The 8,546-nt window shown below is 49.2% G+C and overlaps 1 long non-coding RNA gene across 1 annotated transcript; it reads right to left on the reverse strand.

The window, feature by feature from the left end:
* Nucleotides 1-3,668: 3,668 nt before the first annotated feature.
* On the reverse strand, nt 3,669-7,149 carry LOC138751075 (uncharacterized). The gene is made up of 3 exons (XR_011349700.1): nt 7,040-7,149; nt 5,979-6,204; nt 3,669-3,770 (listed from the first exon to the last, which is right to left on the reverse strand). It is a non-coding gene; the product is annotated as an uncharacterized lncRNA (long non-coding RNA).
* Between the last annotated feature and the right edge of the window lie 1,397 nt (nt 7,150-8,546).

The following is an 8,546-nucleotide window of genomic DNA, read 5'->3' on the forward strand; positions in this document are numbered from 1 at the left end:
CACACAACAGGATTCAACATTTAATAGGACGGGGGGTGGGGGAATAATCTTGGGTTAAGTTCCATTTGTGTTTTAGTTCATAAAGCCCATTGGATTTTGACTTCTATCGGGAGCACAGTGGGATATGAACAACGTTTCTTGTTGTTTTCAGAGTATATCTTTCCCCTGGTTTATAATTCTTTGTGTGAATCATTTTTTTACTCCTGTCCAAGTTAGTAACAGGAAACACTGTGGGAGTGGGACGCTGTTTCATCGCTGGTAAAGTCCAACAACTGGTGAAACATTGACATGATTGAAGCTCTCTGGAAGGCAGGTTTCCAATTACTGCAGGTAACTTTCAGTTCAAGATCTTTCACCCCATCTTCCTCACTCGTGCACAGTGTCACGGCCGTCAATGACGGAGGGAGGAAAGTTGGTTTGAAAATGAGCAAATTGTTTACGTCAGAGCCAAGTCTGAAACCACCTTTTATTGAATCAAGTGAGATGCAGGACTGGTCACGGTGGCTGCTGGGAAGCACATGCAGATAGCCTTGCCCACAAGGAATCTTTTGAGTCCTCATTCTCAACATAGGGTGGCAGTGTCCTAGGGTCTCCTTCTTTCGCCTCGTCTTCCTTAATCATCTGAAGCCTGATTTCTTTCCCCTCTCATTCAGCCTGCATTATTTTCTGCATCCTCTCCCTGTTACTCCCTTGCTTTCTGTTCCCTTCATTTTCTCCCTCATCATTAATTTTAGCAAAGATGACTGGCTTGGTTTAGTCTGTAACATGTTTGAGTTTCAAGTGGAACATTTAACGTGGGATCAGTGCTGTTTTGAAATATTAGCAGAATAGAGGGCGACACCAGTCACTAATGGATAGAAGAGAAAAAGATCCCCCTCTCTCTGGTAAGGTCGTGGGCAAGAGACCTAAGAGAGGAACAAGTCTGAATAAACATCTTTCCTGATTAACTGTGTCCGGTGCATTGATTGAGTGGTGCTGTTGCAGCAGACCCCACTCTTATCCATAATTGATTGGAAACTAATCTATGGTCACTGGACCCAAAATGTTCACATACACGTTTTACCTCTCTAACTATTACAGCATCGAAATAGGCCAACTTGGCCCTTCGAGTCCACGCCGAACACTTTGTCCTACCTCATCCCATTGACCTACACTCGCCCCTTGACCCTCCATTCCTTTCCTGTCCAAATACATATCCCACTTCTCCTTAAGTGCTAATATTGAGCCTGCCTCCTCCACTTCATCTGCAAGTCCATTCCACACACCCACCACTCTGAGTGAAAGTCCCCCCTCACATTTCCTCTAAACTTCTGCCCCTTTCTCTCAACCCACCTCAAATCTATACCCCAATAATTTTAAATACCTCAACCCAATCCAACCTCAACCTTTTATACTCCGCAGAATAAAAATCTTGCTTAACCTTTCCCTATAACTTAGACCTATGGTTTTCAAAATGCTCCCAAACTCAAATTCCACTTGAAGCAATCCCTACACCAGAAGTGCTCTGTGATTAGTCAGGGATTGATTCAGGTGCAATGAAAGGAACCACCTACATCCTACAGGATGGAGCGCCAGAATAGCGTACATAGTTGAAGAAATTAAATTCCAAGACTTTGCTCTGCAAAGTGTTTCAACTTCAAAAGTACAGCCCCTCATGCCCAATCCCGGGAATTTACTGGGACAGGGTCCAGTGGAAAAGGGACACTGTCCAAATGCCAGTGTCAAATGATGTCATTTCACGCCACCTCTAACCCTACTCATATCCTCGGCGTTTGCCGATGTCGGCCTGATGGTAAAACCAGTGGAACAGAGACAGCAGAGAATCACCTGTTTCCAGTCGAAGGCAGAACACTCCGCTCCCCGGGGATGAGTTGTGTTCAGTGGAAAAGCAATCTTGTGTCCCAGTGGAAATGGCACCAAGGGCTTCCTAACCTCAGACACTGCATGGCCATTGAACTGGGATTCCCGTGGAAAAAGGGTTTCAGACTGCTTTGTAAAATCTGCATGCAGTGCTTCAACCGAAATGAAGGCCAATGGGATGATGAGCTTCATTAAACTTTTCTACGTGGTCGTGCGTGAAAGTGAGGCCATTTTGGCAAGAAAGCGCAGAAAAATTAACCACGATCACAGGAGTGGCCTCCACGTGATACCTGGAGCAATATCTTCATGGAAACAAGCGACAACTTGACCAAATATCTAATCTCATTTATAAAAATAGCACTGGCCTTCGCGAAAAGATGTATCACGATCAACTGGATGTCCGATAGCACGCTGGGCTGTGGAAATGAACTGCTGTTACCTACGGGAAAAAAAAATCACATAAACGTGACCCTTTGGTAAAGGTCTGTCAACTGTACTTGGACCACATAGGGGCCCAGACACTAATATAAATGAACAATAAAAGGGGATGAATGTAACCATTATATAGACCAAAACCAAGTTTCCCCAACTGGACTCATCTACTTGTAATCTCTGAAAATGTGGATATGAAAACAAACTGCAATAGAGAGAGAAAAAATTCAAAGTGCAAAAGGAAGAGTCTTTAAATGGGTCCCTGAATGTGTGTTGAGTCTGGTGGTGAAGGGGAAGCAGCTGTTCCTGAACCCGGCTATACCTCTTTCCTGATGGGAGCAGTGAGAACAGAGCGGGTGATGTGGATCCTTGATTGCTGCTGCTCTCTGACAGCAGCGTTCCCTGCAAATGTTCTCAATGGTGGAGGGTTTTTACCTAAGATATCCTGGGCGGTGTCTTAACTTTTGCAGAGCTTTTTGCTCAGGGGTATTGGTGTCACAAGACAACTGATCAAACCTACTACAAACTGAACCTTTCACCCCTCACACCCGTAAACCCACTATTTTTCGTGCATCAATGTGCCTGTCTAAATGTTAAAGGTCCCTATTATTCCAGACTACACCATCCTGCCCGGCCATGCACTCCAGGCACCCGCAGCCTTCTGCACGTTCTCTTTCTACAAGTCCTTCAGCAGCCTTGTGTTTCCTCAGCACTGCCTGCTCCTCCACCAAGCTCTGCCTCAAATCCATTCACTCTATGAGCTTCCTGCATCACTCCAGAGAAAAGCCCAAGGTTTCTCTCTCTGGATATTGCATTTACTTCATTCTGATGGGCTGAATTCCTGCAGCTTCCCAATCAAACATCTGCAATCGCCTTTAAATTGTGCCCCTCTGCACAGATTTGTGCCACCTGCTTTTAAGCAGGTTAAATCCTATGGGCATTCTGACAGTATCCTTCCACGCTCTCTCTCTCTCTCTCTCTACCAGTGGATCTAAATCCTTCTGCCCAAATTGTTGCTTGGTCTGGGCTTCTGTCCTTTTGCCTGGATTCTCATCCTCTGCTATTTCAGTCTGAACCTTGCCGTCAGCCCGAGGAATAAAACCGAGGGGATATGGATTGGAATTCTTTCTGGCTAGAGCATCTCAAACACTGCTCTCATCCTCGTGTGTGCACAGCTAGAGACAAGAACAAATCTTGTCCTTAGTCACTGTGAATACCATCTCCAGGATGCTGGCACTTTATTCCTGTGTGTTTTTTTTTGAACCTTGCTTAGTGCTAGTTTTTCCTTTTGATTTGAACATTACAATATATGTGAACGCACTTTCCAAATGGTTTTACAATGTAAACAATATTTTAAAGAAAAATCTGAAGACTTCACCATCTGAGATGCAGATTCTAATCTGTGGCTTCGGCGGGTCCGCGCCAAGGGGTATTTGGATTATTTTAAAGAGAACCGTCTTCCAATGTCTGCAGTGGAACTGGGAGAAAGAGGGTTGGGCTGTCGGTGTCATAGTTAATGACGTCTCATTACAGAACTGAAAGCTTACAGTCTGTGGTGAACTGATATTCTCGTCCCACTGACCAGCACCCCTTCCTGCTCATTCCCATCCATGGGGCCGGGACTCCCTCACCCTCACGGGTCCCCCTCACACTCGCAGTTCTCCGATCCCCTCAACCACACGGATCCCCTAAACCACGCGGGTTCCCACCCCCACCTTCAGCCTCGCAGGTGCCCTCAGCCTTCTGGGTCCACGTCCCGGTCCCCCCCTCCGCCCTCTGGGTCCCCGTACCTCCTCAACCTTCTGGGTCCCCGTCCCCTTCCCCCCTCAGCCTTCTGGGTCCCCACTTCCCCCTCAGCCTTCTGGGTCCCCGTCAGCCTTCTGGGTCCCTGTCCCCTCTCAGCTTTTTGGGTCCCCGTCCCCCCTCACCCTTCTGGGTCCTGATCACCCTCACCCTTCTGGGTCCTGATCACCCTCACCCTTCTGGGTCCTGATCACCCTCACCCTTCTGGGTCCTGATCACCCTCACCCTTCTGGGTCCAGATCACCCTCACCCTTCTGGGTCCTGATCACCCTCACCCTTCTGGGTCCTGATCACCCTCACCCTTCTGGGTCCTGATCACCCTCACCCTTCTGGGTCCTGATCACCATTACCCTTCTGGGTCCTCATTCCCCTCACCCTTCTGGTTCCACGAGTACCTCAGCCTTGCGTGTCCCTCAACCTTCTGGATACCCGTCCCCCTCAGCCTCGCAGGATCCCCGCCCCCCACAGCCTTGCATGTCCCTCACTCCTCTTGCAGATATCCCACACCCCTCTGGCGGGTCCCCCTCACCCTTCTGGGTCCTCGACCCCCCTCACCCTTCTGGGTCCCCGACCCCCTCACCCTTCTGGGTCCCCGACCCCCTCACCCTTCTGGGTCCCCGTCCCTCTCCCCCCTCTGCCTCGCGGGCCCCGAGCCCCCTCTGCCTCGCGGGCCCCGAGCCCCCTCAACCTCGCGGGACGCGACGCCCCTCAGCCTCGCGGGTCCCTGATCCCCCTCAGCCTCGCGGATCCCCCTCCCCCCCCACAGCCTCACGGACCCCGACCCCCCCCCCCCTTCAGCCTCGCGGGTCCCCGACTACCACACACCCTAACGCCACCCCGACCCAAACTCCCTCACGGTACCCCAGCCCCACCTCACAACCATCCCCCTGCCCGTTCCCCTCCGAGCTCCGGCCGCTCCAGACCCAAAGGGCGACCCGTGGAAACTCCGTCCTCCCTGGTCTCGCTCCCAAAATGCCCCGATTCCCGCCCGTGAGGAACCGACACGAACCTCTCTCCCCCTCCCGCTCGCGACCAACTCCTCCAAAGGCCGGAAAGATCAACAACATGGCAGCCACCAGGGGTCGCTCTCGCGAGAGCTTGATCCACCCCTCCTCGGGATCTCCTCTCCACCACCCCGAGCCCCTGGATGGAGCCCCAGGGCTCGAGGTCCAGCCCTTTGGAGCCCCCTCTCTCCTGAGAACCTCGTCCCACTGGGGAAGGGTCCGAGAGCTGCCTCGGGCCTCCAGTCCATCTCCCCTTCAGGCTGCACATTTCCACACCAGGACCTGCCCCACATTCCCCCCCAAGATTCCAGTCCATCCCACCTCCACCACCTTGGCCCAAAGCTCATTCCACGTTCCCACCCCCCTCTGAGGGAAGAAAATCCCCCTTCAATCTCAATCCATGTCCTCCTCTTTGAATCTCTCCCACTCTCCTTGGAAACAGCCTGTCCCCATGGACACGATCCGTCCCCCCTCACAATTTTCAAATCTTCCTCAATCTTCTACGCTCCAGGGAATAAAGTCCCAGCCTGTCCAACCTTCCCCTGGAACTCAAACCCCGAAAGCCAGACCACCTTCTTGTCACTCTCCTCGACGCGCTGTCTCATTCCTATCCTTCCTCTCCTCCGGCCACCCAAACGGCACACAATGTTCCCAAGTTGGCCTCACCCATGCCTCGTCCAACTTCCTCGTGGCCTCCCACCTCCTGCACTCAATCCTCTCATTTCTGAAGGCCAAAATACCAGAGGCTTTCTTCACTCCCCCCCACCCCCCCATCTCTACAAGGGACTCCACTTTCGGGCAGTTCTGTACCACAGTTCCTCAATCCCTTTGTTTGACAACACTCCTCAATGGTCTGCCATTTAACATTCAAACTCTTACGTTTTAAGAATCAATTGCAGAGATCCATGGATGTGGGAAGTCAGGAGGGTTAGGGACTGGGTGCAGGTCGATGAAACTGGCAGAATGATATTTCACCATGGACGAGAAGGGCCGAAGGGTCCCTTTTCTTTGCTGTGGGGTTTCTAGGGTAGAGTTCACACCATTCTCAGGAAGGAGGATGAGCAGACAGATGTCATGGTCCACGGGTAGGAAAGGTGATGAGATCCTGCCAGGAGAGATGAGGGAGTTAAGTGCACAACCAAGGGGTCTCTCTCTGTCAGTCTGTGTGTGTCTCTATCTCTCTGTGTCTCCCTCTCTCTCTGTCTGTGTCTCTCTGTCTGTGTCTCTGTCTGTCTGTGTCTCTCTCTCTGTCTGTGTCTCTCTCTCTGTCTGTGTCTCTCTCTCTATCTGTGTCTCTCTTTGTGGCACTCTGTGTCTCTCTGTGTGTGTCTCACTCTCTGTCTCTCTCTCGCTGTCAGTGTCTCTCTCTCTGTCTGTATGTGTCTCTCTGTGTGTCTGTGTCTGTATATCTGTCTCTCTGTGTCTGTGTGTGAGTGTGTCTGTCTGTCTGGGTATGTGTGTGTGTCTCTCTCTGTCTGTGTCTCTGTATCTGTATCTGTGTGTGTGTGTCTCTCTCTGTCTGTTTGTGTGTCTTTCTCTCTCTGTGTCTCTGTGTGTGTCACTGTCTGTGTGTGTCTCTCTTTCTGTCTCTCCCTCTGTGTCTCAATGTGTGACTCTCTCTGTGTCTGTATGTGTGTGTGTCTCTCTCTCTCTGTCTGTGTGTGTGTCTCTCTGTGTCGTGTGTGTGTGTTGTCTCTCTGTGTCGTGTGTGTGTGTGTCTCTCTCTGTCTCTATGTGTGTCTCTCTGTCTCTGTGTATCTCTCTCTCCATCTGTGTGTGTCTCTCTGTCTCTCTCTCGCTGTCAGAGTCTCTCTCTGTCCCTGTGTGTGTCTGTGTGTGTGTGTGTGTGTGTGTGTGTGTGTGTGTGTGTGTGTCTGTCTGTCTGGGTATGTGTGTCGCTCTCTATCAGTGTCTCTAATATTTGCTTATTCATTACCCACCATTATCCATCCCGACTGGTGGTGCGCGCTTTGTTCCCCAAGGCGTCCGTATTGGCTGTCCATGGACCATCTCTGCCCCAACGCATTCCTCGGTGTCACCTGCATTAAAATCAAGGTGGCATCAGCACCTTTTTGGGCACTTTTAGCCGTATTTCCTCAGTTCTTCTGGCCAGTTTTGTGTTTCGTTCACACATTCCTGCTGCCTGGGGTTCACGGCACTCGTGGAAAATCGCCAGTTCCTGAAACAATTCTTCATTTATCTTATTTGTAACATTTTTACATTTAATTTAACATATGCATTAAAAAACTTAAATTTCTTATTTGAAAATAAGATGAAATTAATGCATAGTGATTTAAAAAGTAACCCCTCCCACAGCTGCCCAATAGAAAACAATAAAGAGAGGAAACATCTAGATAGCATTCATAAAAATTGAGCAAAACTCTCAAATAAATTCTTGCTTTTCTTGGTTTTAGGAGTCAGAAAGTTCGTGTTGGGTGATTACAACTTAATTCCTACAATTGGTAAATACACATCCCAAATCTTCAAAAGAGAAATTCAAATTTGTTCCGTGAATTCAATGTAATTTTTTCAAGTGGGATACAACGGCCTATTTCAGTGTGGCTCTCGACCCATTCCCAAATACGCATCGGACTTCCAAGTTACTGCCACACATTTTAACCCTATAACAATTACAGCACAGAAACAGGTCATTTGGCCCTTCTTGTCTGCACTGAACGAAATACTCTCCTCTCGTACCACCTCTCAGCATTACCCTCCCCTCCAATTTTCCCTGAAATGACAAAATGGACCCTGCCGCCACTACTTTTCCCGGAAGCTCACTCCACTCAGCCACCACTCTGAGTAAAGAAGTTCCCCCTCATGTTACTTCCAAACTTTTACCTCCTGTTTCAATCCCTGCTCCCCGCAATGAAAAAAGTCTCTCCACATCAACTCGTTCTATCCTCCAAGTAATTTTAAAGACTTCGATCAAATCCCCTCTCAACCATCTACAATCCAAAGAATAAAGACGTCATTTGCTCAATCTTTCTTTGTAATCTAGTTGCTGATATCCAGGTAACATTGACGTAAATCTTCTCTGCACCCTCTCTACTTTATTGATAGCTTTCCTCTCATTTGGTGACCAGAACTGAACACAGTACTCACAAAAGAGCTTCACCAATATCTTGTCTAATCTCAACCTCACTGCCCGACTCCTGTATTCTATGCGATGGTTGATCAAGGCCAGCTATTTGAACAGATTCTTTTCGAGGTACTCTCTGATTACCCTCCAATAATTAACCTATCACTGTCAGGCTCACCTGGTTGGCTTTTGAAGCCGTTTTTAAACAAAGGAACATTAGATTATATCCATTCCTCTGGCACCTCACCCGTGGATAAACAGGTTTTAAATATTTCTGTCAGAGCCCTGGCAATTTCTACTCTTCTTTCCCTCAAGGCCAAGGGAATATCATGTCAGACCACCATCCACCATCAGACAAAAATTAG

Source organism: Narcine bancroftii, unplaced genomic scaffold, assembly GCF_036971445.1.
Source record: "Narcine bancroftii isolate sNarBan1 unplaced genomic scaffold, sNarBan1.hap1 Scaffold_648, whole genome shotgun sequence".
Lineage (NCBI taxonomy): Eukaryota > Metazoa > Chordata > Chondrichthyes > Torpediniformes > Narcinidae > Narcine > Narcine bancroftii.